At 46.3% G+C, this 17,507-nt stretch overlaps 1 pseudogene; it reads right to left on the bottom strand.

Moving 5' to 3' along the window:
* LOC149327124 (alpha-tocopherol transfer protein-like) overlaps positions 1–16,938 on the bottom strand; it is a 563,535-nt pseudogene extending 546,597 nt beyond the window's left edge.
* Positions 16,939–17,507: the final 569 nt, after the last annotated feature.

Genomic DNA, 17,507 nt, shown 5'->3' with positions numbered 1-17,507 from the left:
GTTCTTTTTTGAATATGGCAAAACCTTTTGATAAGGTGCCACTTGCAAAGCTTCTATATAAACTGCAGTTACTTGGTATTCCGTTGTATCTTATTGAATGGGTCAGAGCATACTTAAGCGGTAGAGCTCAGTGTGTTGATGTGAATGGTACTCTTTCTGAATCGCTTCCTGTTACTTTCGGTGTTCCTCAGGGCAGTGTGTTAGGACCTTTGCTGTTTTTAATATATATAAATGGTTTAAAAGATATCATTCCTTCGTCTGTGACAGTAAGGTTGTTCGCGGATGACTGCGCTGTATATAAAGAAATAACGTCAATTGCAGATCATCAATTGTTTCAAGATTCTTTGCTCAAAACATGTCACTGGTGTGAAGAATGGAACATGGATTTAAACATTGATAAGAATGCGCTTCTCCAAGTTACGAGAAAAAAAAAATGTTAGTAATTACCAATATTGCCTTCACCACAGTCAAATCCGAGAGGTCTCACAGTACAAATATCTAGGAATTACTCTTAACAACCGATTAACCTGGGACACTGATATTTCTGAGATCTGTTCAGCCGCTTTTTCTCAGCTTTGTTTCTTGAGACGTAAATTAAAACTTACTCCTAGAAGTATTAAGCTTTTGGCTTACAAAACTTTTGTCAGATCCAAACTTGAATACTCTTATGAAATTTGGGACCCGCACACCAAGAAACATATCTATCAACTAGTTCAGGAGAGCAAGCTGCCTGGCTAGTTGGTGAAGCATGTTAAATAGAATTCAGCGCAAAAAAACAGACAAGGGACGAAGAAAGAGACACAGAGACGTTCACGAGCGCTAACTACCAACTGTTTATTCATTTATTTATTTATTTATTTATTTATTTCACATACTGTCAATCCCATTGGGATTTTTACAGGATGGGCATATAGTAAGAAGGTACAAAGCGGCATATAGTAAGAAGGTACAAATGGAATGGCATACATTAAAAACACTGTTATTTTCAAGTAATTACATGAGCATGGGAAAAAAAAACACAGATAACAGAAAATAAAACACATAACGAGAGAATATTTTTCACAGAAAAGGGTGCAATTTTATACATTGTAAGTAATATGTTCATAAAGATGCTGTTACATGCAGTGATACGAGTGGTCTGTTGTACTTGAATAATTATGATTTAATTATCTATTTAATTATCGCTCAACTGATCTTCTACCAAAGTTACAAATTTCTGCAAAGATGTATTAGTAGTAATAGAGGGGTTCAAACTATTCCATTCTTTTATGGCAAGCGGGAAAAATGAATATCTGAAACAGTCGGTTCGGAATGCGTACTCTTTAAGGGTTAATGGGTGCTTATGCCGGGATGGTCTGGATTCATCTACAGATATATATAACGAAGTATCTATGTTTAATGTGTTATGAACTAATTGGAACAATAATTTTAGTCGTGCTAGTCTGGCGCGTTTCTGTAAAGTAAGAATACATGCTTGATTTAGTAGTTGGGATGGTGAATCACTGCTCCTGTATTTGTTAAAGATAAATCTAATTGCCTTTCTCTGCACTCCTTCTAGTTTGTTAATGAGTTGTTGTGTGTAGGGAAACCAAATCGTATTTCCATATTCGAGAACTGATCGTATAAATGTGTTATATGCTAACAGTTTGGTCTCCGGTGGCGCTTCTCGAAGCCGTCTTCTAAGGAAGAACAATCGTTTTAAAGCAGATGATACTATGCTGTTAATATGTGATTCCCACCTTAGATCATGTGAAATGATTAATCCAAGGTATTTGTGTTCGTGAACTCGGGTGAGCGGTATGTTATTGATGCTGTACACATATTCGGACCTTTGTTTTTTACGGGTTACAGATAAGAAGGCTGTTTTTTTAATGTTCAGTTCCATTTGCCATTTGTGACACCATATTACCACTTCTTGAAGGGCGCTGTTTAAATCATCGTGGTCATTTATAGAGTTAATTTCGTTGTAAAGGATGCAGTCATCGGCAAAAAGTTTAATTTTAACATGTATGTTAGAGGGCAGATCATTAATGAAGATGAGAAATAAAAGTGGAGCAAGGACGCACCCTTGGGGTACTCCCGACGTAACGAGCGCAATAGAAGAAATATCATTGTTAACTACAACATACTGAGATCGGTTAGTTAAGTAGTCCTCGATCCAGTTGATAATAGGGCCGTCACCTAAAGTTGATGTAAGTTTGCTAATTAGTTTTTTATGGCTTACTCTGTCAAATGCCTTAGAGAAATCAAGTGCAATCAAGTCAACTTGCTTTTGGTTATCAATGCTCTGGAATAAATCATGTGTTAGTTCGAGTAATTGGGTGATAGTTGAAAGTCCCCTTCGAAATCCATGTTGAACAGGCGATAAAATGTTTTGTTGCTCAACATAACTGGTGATATGCTTTAGTATAATGTGTTCCAATAATTTTCCGACCGTGCACGTTAGTGATATTGGTCTGTAATTTGAAGTACAGGGGATATATAGGAAGGGAATGAAGAGCATGCGCGTAGAGAGGTACAGATAAAGCACAACCGTCAAGCAAACGATTTAATCAAAAAACGAATCTAAAAAAGGCACATTCAGCTGAGTATATGTGTACCGATGTGTCACTGACACAACATTCCGACAGCTTTTTGATATAATAAGCTTCTAAAACGAGCCTTGCTTACGCCACACACTTTTGTTGGTATCGCCTTCGACGAGTTGTTCAGTTCTTTGTAGGCAGAAGTGAGCCGAACAAAAAGTTCTTTAACGCGAGAGCGGTAGTACCCTCTTGTCGGAAAACATTGTCCGGCGTCGGCGTCAGCTTTGGTGACCGTTGTAAGGTTCGCAGTTCGAGTGGCCCGAGTAACCGGGCGCTCCAGCACCCTAGGCAACTAGGCCACGTAACCTTGTGGCTTCATCACAACCTGCTCAACGGAGGCTGACCAAACTGAGGGCGGCGGCAGTTGGCAGTTAAATTAATGATTGGCCCCGATGGATGGCTAGGGAAGAGCAACCTGCGTCTCATAAGTCCCACCGATGGCAGCACGTGTCATCCCAGGGCCGAGGCACAACAAGCCCCGTAATTTTTTGGCGTCATCACCACCTGCTTGATGACAGCTGGCCGTTGCATTAATCATTGGCCGCAAGAGATGGCTCCATAAAAGCAACCTGGGTCACATAAGCCCCACCGGTGGCAGCACGTGTCAGTGCAGGGCCAATGCCCAACGCATAACCACTGCTCCACTGCACCTGCAGTGGTATGAGGACCCCCAGCTATTCATCAATGTAAACTAGAGAATGATCAATGCCGCATATATGGGATTTGCCTGTCAACGATATTGCTTCATAGCCTCAAGGCGAGAATAAGTGGGGCCAGGAGCTTCTCCAACTGTCATCAGCACCACGTAACAGTATAGATACTTAACTGCAACACTTCAGCTAAATCTTCGTCAGACAATTACACCCAATTAAATTCCCCTGAACAAATTCTTGTAGGAAGATTATCATTATTTATGAAGCTGTTTAGCTTTTTTCAGACAAGATCACTACACCCTATGGTTGATTCGCAGTCATTTGTGAAACATTATTCTTAGCTGTCTACAGTTCCTTATTTTGGGCGGTGACGGTAAGCTTTTAAAACATGTATGTCCCCAATCTCTCTTGTCCTGATAAACTTATGGTATAGTTTATTCTTTTTTGTTACTGTGCACCTCATAAATATTGTTTGTGATCATTTTTTAATTATTTGGGTATTTGAACTTATGATTGTTTTGTTGCACTGCATGCAAGGGAACGGGTACCATATCAAGTTGTCTCCTGACATGCTTTTATTGAATCCCAGCGCCCTGCGTTTCTTTCTGTAGAATGAAGAAATAAATATTTCATTTGATATCTCTCAAAATTCAACTGACTTCAAACACTGTCTGAGTCATTCCAATCAATTGAGAGTGCAATGCCGAATGCAGTACAAACATGTATATTGCCTTTACAGGGTACAGAAGGAGGACGACCAGTTTCAGGACTTTTTGGAGCGGCAGTCTTTTCCTGTTCTTGTAGGTGAATGATTTTTTTGAGCATCTGGAAGCAAACAATATAAACGAGCCATATTAGCAAACAAGCCTCGTACTGCCTGAACGAGATTACTCAGATTGCATTGTGGAGAAATCGGATAGGGCTAGCATACATACGTTTTCCAATCCTTCAGATACATACCAATAGGCAAGAGGGGTTTGGCATGGGTTTAATTGCCCGTGCCACTGAGTTATAGAAGTCAAAATCCTCCTATTCTACGCATCGCATTTGTCCCATATTTCTTTAGGCATTTTTAGAGCACTGGGTAATTCTAAATGTTCGAAGAGGCCAAGCTTTATATAGCAATTTTTCAATTTACATGTGACTACAAAGTGCGCTACTTCCCCTTAATTGCGCGTAAACCCACTACGAGAATTTTAAAGCTACAGTACAGCCGTTCATGCAGCCCGAAGAAAAATATACTGACGATGATGATGGTGTATTTCGGCAAGGGCAGCTTTGGCCAAAAAGCGCCACGGCACAGGGTATTTTCAGTTTCGTGTGGTTGAGGGATCATACACTCATTTCTATGCATTGCACCATGTTCAGCTGCGCACGAGGCGAGGGCTCTGCAGCGCAGTAAAAATGCAAACGGCTAACGCTCATCGTCTGGTCGCATTTCAGGTTGCTCTCCATGCTTTTCTGGCGGCACCTGCCTACGACGGTGGAGACAATGTAGACACCGTGGCGCCGACACCCGGCCTGTGCGCTACCCATACGGACGTGTTTACTGACGTTCCATCATCTGGACGATCCAGCGCAACCAGTTCTCTGCACATTTGCTCTGTGGCGTCACTGGGCAGGTTGAAGCTGCACTCGACGGCAGCTATTGCTCCCAGACCGGCAACCGAATCAAGAGCGACGCCAACCATTTCCGATAAGAACATATCATGTTTCATCACCCCCTTCAGTGTAATCGGCACCACAGCAACAGTGTGATTGACTTACGCCCGTCGTCTGCTCCCCATGCAAGTAAACAATAGATGCTCTATGGGCGTGCGGCGTGCCCGTTATCGTGGATTGCTAATGCTGCCGAGCCCATGCTACTGTATTGAAATCATTCGTGAGTGCGCACAGATATTTATTTGAGCTGTTAACACTTGTCAGAAACATTGAAGTCATCCCGGCCCTATTATGCTTTCCCATTCGACAGAGGCACCTGACAAAATCATGGAGGCACTTGCCTAAATTCTTGAAGACCAAACACGTATTCTGAATGAAATGAAAACGATTGGGACCCAACGATACCAAAACGATGCAGTCCTAGGGAAAATAAGGAAGAGTTTATGTAAAATCAAAACGAATTTTCATCCCTTGCAGCATTAACGAAACTTACAATGCTTTAAGCATTCCTTAAAACAAACCATGGAATAATAGATTTAGTATTTTGTGCATTATACTTATACTGAGTATTTTATTTTGCGTTGTTTCTTGCTTTATTTGCGTACTTTATTAGCTTTGTTTCATACTTCGTTATTACATGCATTATATATTTTATTTCAATTGCCAGGGTCGTATTTTTGTGAAGAATCTACCCCCCCCCCTCCCCATGCCCCGCACGAGGGGCCTTGGGGTACTGTAAATAAATAAGTTGAAAACGTTAAGGCATGTGTCAAAGCGAACGCAAAAGAAATATCTATCACAACATCCAGGCTATACCATTCTGAAGATAGCGCACGCCACTCTAACCTCTTATACTTTGTATTGACCGATGAAGATCATGAAACGTGGTCGGAATTTAGGAATTTAGTAGCACAACTTTGTGATTGTAAGCTAGGCGTTAAGATCTCGTCAAAGGATATCGAGCTGTCACATCGCCTGGGAAAATTTACTAAAAGTGAAATAAGGCCTATCATTGTAAAATTCACTAATTTCAAAGTTGAAGAGTAGATACTTTCAAGCGCTAACAAACTATAAAATACAGATTACAATATAGTTCCAGACTGCTCACCCAGCATCTGCGCAACAGAAAAAAACATCTAGTTGAAAATGATAAGTCACAGAACGAAAAATCTCAGCTCCGGCATGATAAGCTCATTATCGATTACAGAGTTTGTGTATACAATCAAGCCAGGCAAAACTTTATGCACAAGCCATAGCTATAACAGACCACTGTCACAATTCTGAGCAGTAATATTATTTAATTTATTGTAGAGCGGTTTAATGGCACGTTGAAACGCCGGCGACGAAGACCCTGGCGCAAGAAGTCTAGGAACCAGCGAGGCGAGAGACCGGCACACAAGCGGCAGTTCTCCAGCACGAGCATCCGACGGGCGGCGCTAGCGCTTCGTCGTCGTTGGTGGCGGTGCTGAATCATCTTCTTCATTGCACTTTGTTTAAAATAAAACTGAACATTTAAGACAGCAATTTTATTAAAAGTGAGGAGCGTGTAGCAATTATTTTTTGAGAGAGCAGCCATCTCAAAATAATAATAAATATAACCAGTAGACATTCCAGATAAACCGCCAGAACTATGTCCACTAAGTCACAGAGTATGCGTTACTGTGTATGCATAGACGTGCGATTTATAACTGTTTATGCCGTGCCTTGCTACCTTTTTTCTAGCGTATCTGTGCCTTTCTTCAGCGTATGCCTTTCTTCAGCCAGGCATAGCGTATTTTGAGTCCTTTTAGGCACCTGGTGTCTTTTCAGCACGATTGTAATATCCACTTCCAATGGAGGGAGCTCTGACTGTTTGCATTTTTACGCGATAAACTTCTCTTTGTGTACAAACCACGCGTGTCTCATTATAGCTCGTTTCCATTGTCAATGTCGAGAAAAGTCAGGGGGCAACAAACGCAACAGAACGCTTAAAAAGCATCTGGCCGCGCTGCAGACACAAATCCAACAGCACTCTGAGGAGCTCTGCCGATCCAACTGGGGACAGATATGTGACGGAATCGCCGGAAACCTGTCCAGCTACCGCGCATGGCAATTCCTCCGACACCTCATTGACCCCACACTCATCAAATCAGCAACACAGCACCACGTGACACGCCTCACACATGAACACATTGACGACGCCAACACCCTTCTAGACACACTTCAATCCATGTACACATCTCCAGGCGGCCCCATACCTCTACCCTACTACAAGTGGAGATAAGGGGAGTCAAGCGGAGATAAGAGAGGGGAGATAAGTCTGGTGACCTGAGAGGTCAAGCAGTCGGTCGGTGGCCAAGCAGGAGCAAAAAATCTGCCTCTCCCGTAATCGAGAGTGGAGTAAGCATGAAATGTTTACGGGCATAACACATTGGTTGTAGGTGGTACTAGTCAGAATCTTGAAATGGGTCTAGTGTTCACCACATCACACCACACTCTTCTTGTTGCGTCGAAGCGATCCCCTGCAATAGTGCGGGCAGCCGAGAACCGTGGCGGCCTGGTCGCTTTCGGGAGCGGCCGCATAATCATGGCGTTGTCGGCAGCGGCGAGCAGTCTTCTGCTGTGGCGTATCACTCGCAAAGCGATCGCTTTCCGCAAGACGCTTCCTCTCTCCCCTTCACCAGGCTCCATTGCTCGGCTTAAACAGCTGTGACGGTGGCGGCATTGAAATGCAGGCAGATGCAGAAGCATACGAGGACACAACGAGACGCAGGCATGAGAAGAATGTATAAGCAGCGCGTTCTAATAGCTGAAGTGTTGTTGTTGCGACTGAGAGAAGGATGAAAAGGAAATTTGCACGGGCCTGCCAACTGGCTCCAGCCGAGCCACCACCGCTGCCACGTGCATATAGAGGAGAGTTAAAAGACGAGAGGAAACAGAAAAAAATTCGCTGTGGCTTAGCTTGGTTAGGCCCGGTAATTGCGAAAGCAATATCCGTACCTACGCCATGGTTCAGCTGGTAGTGTAGCTGATGGTGGTGTTTGTGGTTAGACTTGTGGCGATGCATCTGTTATACAATCCAATCCAATGTAATGTAATCTAATCTAATCTAACCTAATCAATTGTAATCCAATCCAATCCAGTCCAGTCAGGCCGCCGTTCATGTGCACCGCCGTCGCACACGGACGGCGCGAGGTCGCGAAGCAATGTTAAGCCGCTTGTGGTTGGCACACCTACCACAGAGAAAGATATTCAGGTACTGCTTTCTAGCGACGTGAGTCGAGCCTGATCTCTTCAGCGTAATGCCACAATCGCGCTCCTAGCGGAGAGAGCAGGAGTTAGGCGCCGGTGGTGGCACCGCCGCGGCTTGCGACGGCGAGTGTCGGTCGCCCTTCTCTTCGGCGTGACATCAGAAAGCACCTGTCGCGCTCCTAGCGGAGAGCGCAGGAGTTAGGCGCCGGTGGTGGCACCGCCGCGGCTTCCGACGGCGCGAGTCGGTCGCCCTTCTCTTCGGCGTGATGTCACACATGACGTCACACAGAGGTCAACTAAAGGTCAATGGTGGCACCGCCGCGCCACGGCAAAGGCTGAAAGTGCAAGTAGTAATGCTTCCGCTTTAGAAGGAAAGAAAAGACGCGCGTCGCAGCAACAACCGCGTCCGCCGAAGCGGACACTGGCTGAAAAAACAGATAAGCGGCCGAAGCCGCGATTCGTGACCACCTCCCCATGAGCTGAAGAGTCAGCCGCCGGTCTTTTACATGAGCGAGTGTGGGACCGCAGCGCCATCCTTGGAGACGGCGCGGAAGCGGCCCCCATCGCCCTCTCTCGTGGAGTCTCGTTAAATCTCGTACGGTGCCCGGATGCTCTCGTTTCAGTGCCCGGATGAGTGGAATTCAGTGCCCGAATGTTGGCTGCCGGTCTCGGCGTAACGTCACCACACTGCCGACAACGGGAGCTAAAAGCATTTCATGCTTAAAACGTCCATAACACGAGAGAATGAGGGTGGTGGAGCCCCGTCATGCTGAAACCACACCCCGTTAAGCGGGAGTTCTGAGGCGAAGTTCATCATTTAGTATGCGCTCGGTGTGTCCTGCCGATGAGGTTCCCGTCGATAAAGTAGGGGCCTACGTACCATGCGTCCTTGAAGTATCCTTCGCCATACATTTCCAGACCACCGAACCTAATGTCTTGTTCCTCGTACCTATTATGGGTTGGCGGCTGACCAATAATGGGCGTTGTGCAAATTTACCGTGGAATCTGTGACGAAGTGCGCTTCAACAGTCCACATCACGCTGTCTAAAAATTCAGGGCTCTCCTCGCATTTGATTAGGCACTAGTTACAAAACAGCCGGCGCAGAAAACCAGATCCTCCCAGTGCTTGATGCAGGCATACTTTGTACGAATACATGTTGTCCTTTTTAAGAACTCTCCAAGCAGTAGAGAAACTGCATACCAATCCATCGCCAATTTCTCCCAAGCTGGCCTGTGGGTTGACGTCCACATAGGCCAAGACGCCAGTTTCAAACTCTTCGCTCAAAACTGAGCTACTTCTTTAACGTTAAGGGTGCACCGAAGCAGTTCTCGGAAAACGACTCAAGACTCTTGTGAAAGTGCAGTGAGAGGCCACACAGCAACCAGGATGCGAATCTTCGTACATCTAGTCAACAATTAGTCTTCGAAGATAGATATATCAAGTGCTTCTTCCGATATAAAAGGTTTTTGCCCTAAACTTTTTATGCTCTGGTGACAGAGTTTCTGAAGGAAGGCTTTTTCTTTCTCATTGCGTAGCAGGCTGGGTGCGCGGGTACCTCTATGCTTGCTTTAAACGCTCGCCTCCCATTAACGTAGTGTCTCCGCCTAAGGTTATTTCAGAGCATTTCCTGGTGCAGTAAGGAGGTTGGGTACGTCATCCGAAACTACCGATACAGTTGTGATTAAGGTGGTATTGTGTGAACGGACGCAAAATAAGAGGTTTGTGTGGTGGCAGGACTACAGCACACGCTCCCAAAAGATAACGTAAGGAGGAGCAAAAACTACAGACGCATTCCGTTTGTTGCAGCTTGTCCGGGTTTGCCTTAGTTCCACAACACCCTAAAAACTCTCAGCGCCACAAACTACTTATTAAAATATCCGCTGATTGCGATGCTCTGCAGGATTGTTCTTGAAAGCATGCGAAGTTTTTATATGAGAAAGCGTTGCCAGTTTCAGGCAGTGATGCATCGCCTTGCTTCACCCTTCGGGCAAACCGTAACGTGAATGACGACTCCGGCATACGGTGTGGAGCAGAGCATGTGGAGGGCGAAGTGCGCTGCAATCCGAGTGGCGGGGTTCAGATATAATAAATCTAGTCGGCTGTTTTTCAGGACAAAGGTTGGTTGGTTTATTGGAGTTTAACGTCCCAAAGCGACTGAGGCTATCAGAGACGCCGTAGTGAAGGGCTCCGGAAATTTCGACCACCTGGGGTTCTTTAACGGGCACTGACATTGCACAGCACACGGGCCTCTAGAATTTCGCCTTCACGAAATTCAGCCGCCGCGGCCGGGATCGAAGCCGCGTCTTTCGGGTCAGCAGCCGAGCGCCGTAACCACTGAGCCACCGCGGCGGAGTTTTCAGGACAAAGCTCGTGTACAATACCGCATGACTAACCAGAGGATAAGCTGAAATTTATTACTTTGTGATTCACCAAAACCTGCATTTGTTTAATTTTGTTTCATAATGAATATCAGTTTAGAAGAGAAGATTAAGCATGTTTGCCATAACATGATTATGAGGAGCTCACCCTCTCCGCCAGCTTTGTTTTTAGGAAAGGCCGGACGAGTGTGAAAAACACGTCGAAGCCTACGCTCTGACTCACGTGGTGCATGGCCTTCAGCAGCATTGGCAAGCAGTCTTGGAAGGAAAGAAAGCACGTCTGGTTGCGCAAGTTTTCACGCTACACAGATATGATCCGTGAAGGCATTTAAACGTTAAACAATATGGCGGAGGCCTAACCAAGAGCGCAGACGGTCACATCAATACGGCAAAGACTCTAAGCGCCTTCGAGAGAATTGAGTGGAAATTTGTGGCACTCAAAAAGAGCTAAAATATTCCGTGTCAGCTGCTCGCGATTTATTCCGGTTATCGAGACCTGCATTGGTTTATGACCGAAAGGTTGAGCGCTGCGATTGTGTTCTAAACGGTATTCAGGATTGGATGTAAATCAAGACCTACACAATTTCAAGAGACAGTAAAATTTCTTAAAACGACAAAAAGGATTGTTATCTAAACTGCGAGATGGCTCTCATAAAAATGTCAACACAAGAGTCAAGCATGAAAAAAAAACGCGTCAGCAGCAGAATTCTGAAGTTTTCGGATGGGAATTAAATTACTTTTGTTAATAACTGAGGCTGAAAAAATGATAGCGTAACAGAGATTACGCTTTCTTTTTTGACGAAATCTTACTGCCACTCGCCGTTGCCGCAGTATCATGAAAACAGTAAAATTCGATAAAGTTGTATGGTTAACTTCTCCTACCATCTATTAAGATTTCATTCCGACCGAGGGAGCGATTCCGATCTGGAGAGAAGCATTGACATTTTTATAGAGGTTCAGCTGCTACAATATGAATTAGGTGTCAATAAAAAGCATGACTGCAAGTGCGCACGTACTGCTGGCATAGAAGGTCCTGTTCTGGAAGTGTTTCCTGCTGAAAACATTGCTCTCTGTGAATACTTTAGAATGAAAACTGGGAAACATAATCTACAGGAAGGAATTGTATGCGTTAAAAGGAATGCGATACGTTTTTTGTGGTCTAGGGCTGTCATGAAATTAGCCCCATAATATGCAAATTATTGTTTAGAAATGCAACAAGATGTTCCTCTCTCTGTGGAGCACGTAGGCTTTCTTTTGCCTGTAGATAGTTTTAACTACGCTGTTTAAAATAGAGTGGCTTTGATCATATAAAATACACTCATCCAATGAGAAACTTGCAGCGCTGGCTAAAGCAATCTAAGGCGGAATCTATTAGGTTTCTCGAGATTTTGACCCCTAATACTTTCTTTCCCTTACTGCTCCAGAAATTGTTGCTTCGGGTTTTTACTTGCCGCTGCTCGTTTCACTACCGGCGCTCAAATTTATTGACTTTGTTTATATCAGAATGCCAATTAGTACACCTTTCCCAGCGGCACGCGACAGTATTGGTTGCGAAATGTAGCTCCTAATCTTGTCCACTGAGAGCTATAGTGGGATATGGTTTGTCGGAGTTTAACATTCCAAAGCGACTGAGGCTATGAGGGACGCCATAGTGAAGGGCTCCGGAAATTTCGACCACCTGCGGTTCTTTAACGCGCACTGACTTCGCACAGTACACGGGCCTCTAGAATTTCGCCTCGATCAAAATTTGACCGCCACGGCCGGGATGGAACCCGCGTATTTTGAGTCAGTAGCCGAGCGTCATATCCACTGAGCCACCGCGGCGGGTATAGAGCGGGATATACTTTCTCTGTGTGGCGAAGGAAAAATCACTACTAAAAAACAGAACTAGAAAAAAGCATTGATGAACACATAGAATAGCAAAGATTCGGGACCATAGACTGCAGTCAATATCTAGGCTTGGCACGCGATGTCGTAAATCACTGCTGCGTCGCCAGCGGGACATTTCCATCGTGTGAAACGGTGTAATGCCGGCCCGGACTCAAGAAAAAATTGCTTCTCCTTTCATTATTTCGCATATATCCCCCTATAACACTGAGGTAAATGATGTCAAGGTAATATTAGTGGGGCATCAAAAAGGGTGCTCTCGTCGGTTGCTTCTATCTACTAAAAGTTGAATTCTTCGCGCGATCTCGACGCCTCTAATTACCTGTAAATATTCGAAGCCCCGCCTGATCAAGCCCACATTAATGGCGAGCACTTTGTCGGGTGTGAAGCCTCCGTAGTCGAACAGGATAACCATGCCCAACGTTTGGGTGGTTGGATCCTTAGCTAAGTGTTACATGCACAACACGATGGCCCGGTGAACATCTACGTATGACGATTCATCGAGATTCCAAGAACCTGAGAAAAGACAGAAAATGCGACTGTTTCAAATGGAGTCTACACTTTAAGTCGTAGGTGCCAAATATTTATTTTGTGTTCAGATATTTTTACTCTATCACCGGCATTCTTTAAAATTATTCGTGATTTTTGTAATAATTTTGCGCTTGAGGCAGAGGTGGGGCCACTGCTCGAGTACATGACTCAGCTGATAACGTTTTTTTTTTGTAAAATAACTACGAATTGGAGGTTGCGAAAAAAGAGCCGACCGGTCTCTAGACGTCATGTCAGCATAAGCTTCTCAGCACAGTTGCGATGACTCTGACTGACTGAAATAGTAGTCTTTCGAAACAAGTGTCTGACTATTTCCGTGTGGCACCTGAGTTGGTCAACGGCCTGTTTGTCGGCAGTGTAAATAACTGCCGCACCGAATCGAGTAATATTAAAAACCTCTCTTTAGTAGGCATGGAGCGTGCGCTTTAGACTAGAACAATTTCTATGTGTATGCTACATCAAGCACTGAGCGTAATATCTAAAACATCTCGAATCCTAAACACAGCTCAGTTTTTAACGGAGACACCAGAAATGGCATGCAAAACAGACGCACCTTTTAGCAGGCTTTCTCGCCATTGTTTTCAAACACGCCATGAGCCCTCTTTCCGGAAACCTTCTGGAGGCCAGCACAACACTACATACTCTCAACCGCCAGCGTAGTTCACCGTCTCCTCCGCTCCGCGAGTCGCGATCGCCTTCTCCGCGCCGGTCTTCGCTCTCTGGGTCCCGTTTCGCCTCATAACAACGTTGTTCTCGAGCCCTCGTCGGGAAAACTAGCTCCGGCTGCCTTTGGACGCGAGGCCGCCGAACGAAGGCTTCCACCACCGCACCAACCGAATCGCTCCGACGTTGCACGTCGCATCGCTGCACAGTTTTCCCGGACGCGCCTTTCGAATCGCCGTGATGTTTCAACCCTAATCGCCGACCAGCTTCCGCCGCCGCACCGACCCAATCGCCACGACCACGAACGCCGCATCGCCGAAAAGTTTCCCCCAACGTGCCGCTTGAATCGCCCCGACGACGCCACTCCAGTCGCCGACCAGCTTCCGCCGCCGCATCGACTGAGTCATCCACAGGGTCTCCTTGGATATCCCTGTTCTCGTCGACACAAACGAGGTCAGCGCGTTGGTCGATACGGACGCAGATTACTCTATCCTTAGCGGACGGCTTGCGACGACGCTGAAAAAACTGAGGACACCCTGGGACGGTCCCGACATACGTACGACCGGCGGACATGTTGTTGCACCACTCGGTATGTGTGCGGCCCGGGTTACGGTTCGAGGCTGCACATTCGTTGCCACTTTTCTCCTTCTGCGCGAATGTTCTCGCAATGTCATCCTTGGCATCGGCTTTCTTCGCGAGCACGGTGCTATCATAGACCTCCCGAATCGCTTGGTGACGTTTTCTACCGCAAAAGCCACAGAAGAATCTGCACACCAGGGTCCTCGGTCCGCCGTGCGAGTCGCCGACGAGACCGTTACGGTGCCACCCCGTTCCAGCATTCTCGCTAGAGTTACCTGTGACGAGCCACACGGGGGACTGCGGGTTTTCGAGCCTAATGTCTCCCTAGGCTGAGGTCTTGCCGTACATCACCTTCGCCTATAATACCGCGACGCAGGAAACCACCCAGTTTACCCCGTTCCGTCTCGTGTATGGCAGGGAGATCCGCATGATTTTACATGCCATGCTCCCGTACGGCGACGCAGAGCTCCGCCCTGAAGAAGGCCACTTCGTGGAACAAGCAGAGCAGGCCGGTCAGCTGGCCCGCTTGCACATAAAGGACCAGGAATCCGCCGATGCCCGACACTATAACCTTCGGCACAGGGACGTGCAGTGCGAACCGAGTGCCCAGGTGTGGGTGTGGACACCCGTGCGCCGCAAGGGGCTGTGCGAAAAGCTTATCAATAGGTATTTTGGCCCGTACAGAATCCTGCGCAGCCTGAACAGCATCAACTACGAAGTTGTGCCCCATCAAACTCTGATCGCCGGCCCTCAGCGTCAACGGCCTGAAATCGTGCATGTAGTGCGCTGAAAGCCGTACTTTTCGCTTGACTGAGCGCTGTGTTCGCGCTGTGTTTCGTACCTTTATCCCCTTACCGCACGTGCGAACTTGGCTCTTCCCGCATCTCAATTAGCGCGAATTATATAGTTCACCTCACCCCTATTAGTTTTTTTCCTCCTCCGTCTCTCGCCGTACATATCCCATTTCACATCGAGACGTTGTTTACTTTCGCAGGCGGGAATAATTCCACGTGCCTAACGCGCCGCGCGGCGTCCGCACTGAGTCGAAAGCGACGACGCAGCGGCGGTGGGCTCTCGAGGCGCGCTTGTTCTGTTCTGTGTCCTGGAACCTGGCTCTACAATTAAAAGAAGGCTCCCAGTCTTGGGTTCTTCCCGACGCCTACCTTCATGGCTCCTCTGGTCGTGACAGCATAATTATACCTCGGGTATTTACGAAGCAAGAATATTTTTTGCTACGCACCGTAGTCTTCGGAGTGGCTGCCGCAACGAACGTGACACGTAGAGCTACAGACTCGCGTGCTCTTTGATTAACCATTAAATGACATATTGGATAGTACGTTTGCATGAAAACCTTCTCGCCAGGTGCGCCCGCGGACCTGTATACGTATACATCCACGTCATGCAGGAAATGTACTTTGGCTGAACACGTCAGCTGATAAACGTATCTTGTCTAAAACTTTCTGTTCACTCCAGAATTTCTTTTACTGTTGCGTACAAATGCTGGCGCACTTCAAGATCGCAGTATGAGACGGCAACGTCTCACTTTTTGTTTTGTCTCCGGGATTTTGGCACCACGATGCCTTCTACCTACATAAAAATTATCTGGATACATGCTCGAACAGTTCACTACAATATGATGGCAGGGTGCTTCAGAAACATAACCCACCGGGTTTGAACAGGACGATGCGGCGTCCTTGGAAGGCAGAAAGTCCCGAAAGACACTTTGGAGGGCAGAAAGTCCCGAAAGACCGGACCGCTGGTTTTCCGGATCTTGTAGTAGTTTTTCACTGTGCGCAGGGCTGCTTGAACGTTGTATTTCCGCACGCGTAGGAAACGCAGAAGAAATTGCGCATCCTTCCGGGAATTGATATCCTCCTCCTCTGTAATAGACAGCGAGTTAAAATTTTCCAGGTGTGTTCTCAGTATACATCCACTCTTCCATCATAACCTTACAATCTGTAATTTTTTTAATGAAAGATTCCTCGCCTGGGCACTCCGTGTGGCTTTCTGACCGCTTTTACAGAAACAAACTGCGTGCAGACCAGTGTGATGACTAGAAAGTTATTAGCATTTACGTTTAACTGCGGTGAGAAGGTTCTGAAACAGTTCGCGTTTAGCTTCTTCAAAAAATGGTCGCTAGTTGGACATGAGTCGCTTGTGGCCGGATGTCCCAATAGGTCAAAACACTTTAGCCAGTCGGTCTAAAATAGTTAGTGCTATAAAATTTAGTGTCTTTCCAAGAAAGCTCTTTATAATAATAGATCCGGCAACGCTGCCTAACTTAGAAGAGGTGAATGAGCGTATTGAGTCTACTTCAGTCTTCCATCGGTGGACCCAGGTTGATTATTTCTCGACTTAAAATCTCGGTCGGAATATAAACCTCACTGTATTTTAACAATGGCAGCAAATAACCGGTGAAGTGGCCAAGCTTCCCGCCAGTAGTTATTCTAGTGACAGCTTAAGTTGCTTGTGTGAGATAACGTTTAAAAAAAACGAAATATAAGATTACCCTCCCTCTGGAACTTTGTAAAGCCGCGTGTAAAACGGCTGCACCCTCGTTCACTCATTCTTAGGCACTCGAATTTCCCCCTCACTGATAAAAGCAGCAAAAGTTTCGCGAGGGATTCCTTTTTCCGCTCTGGAGTCTCTCCAAGCTGATCTTCGGCGATCTGTTGGAGCCTAACAGGGAGGGCATCCTCGGACGTATCGAACACGTCCTCCGTTGACTTCTTCGTGCACACACCAGCCATCTCGGATAGCAGTGCCAGCGAAAGTAGCAGAGTCGACCTCGAGGGCACCGCACAGCCGAAGCGTCAAGCAACACTGAAAAGGAAGTGTCTGCGCTGCTCGGGGCACTCCTGATGGCCGTGTCACAGCTGTTTGGAAACCGGTTGCGGCGGCCGTCAAAGCCGGCGCCAGCCTTGAAAGCGATGTAGGCGCACACGAGCGCGCATGAGCTGTTTCTGGCTCCCTGAAAGATGGACACCGCTTTAACCTAAATGTCCTGCCTGTACATCGGTGGACACACTATCCTTGGCACAACGGTTAACGATGGGGATCAAGTAACGCGTTCCCTTATGTCACGTCTCTTCGTCGTCATTAGAGAATTTTCTTTGAAACCAAAGAGAGTCGCCAGAAAATGCTGCAAAAAGTGCCATTTAAAAACACTGTGTCCCTTCTGTGTCATTGTTTGTTAGCGCCTGGATTTTTCGTAATGAACTTAAAAACCCTGCTAGCGGCTGTACGACTTCAATAATTTTATTAGCAAACAGGCCAAAGGGGAATTTTTTGCCAGGGCCACTCACTGATCTTTTTTCTT

The sequence above is a fragment of the Amblyomma mixtum genome, chromosome 10, assembly GCF_055824585.1.
Source record: "Amblyomma mixtum isolate Tamu chromosome 10, ASM5582458v1, whole genome shotgun sequence".
Classification (NCBI taxonomy): domain Eukaryota; kingdom Metazoa; phylum Arthropoda; class Arachnida; order Ixodida; family Ixodidae; genus Amblyomma; species Amblyomma mixtum.
Note: the sequence above shows the minus strand (reverse complement) of the source record. Positions and strands in the feature narration are given on the sequence as shown.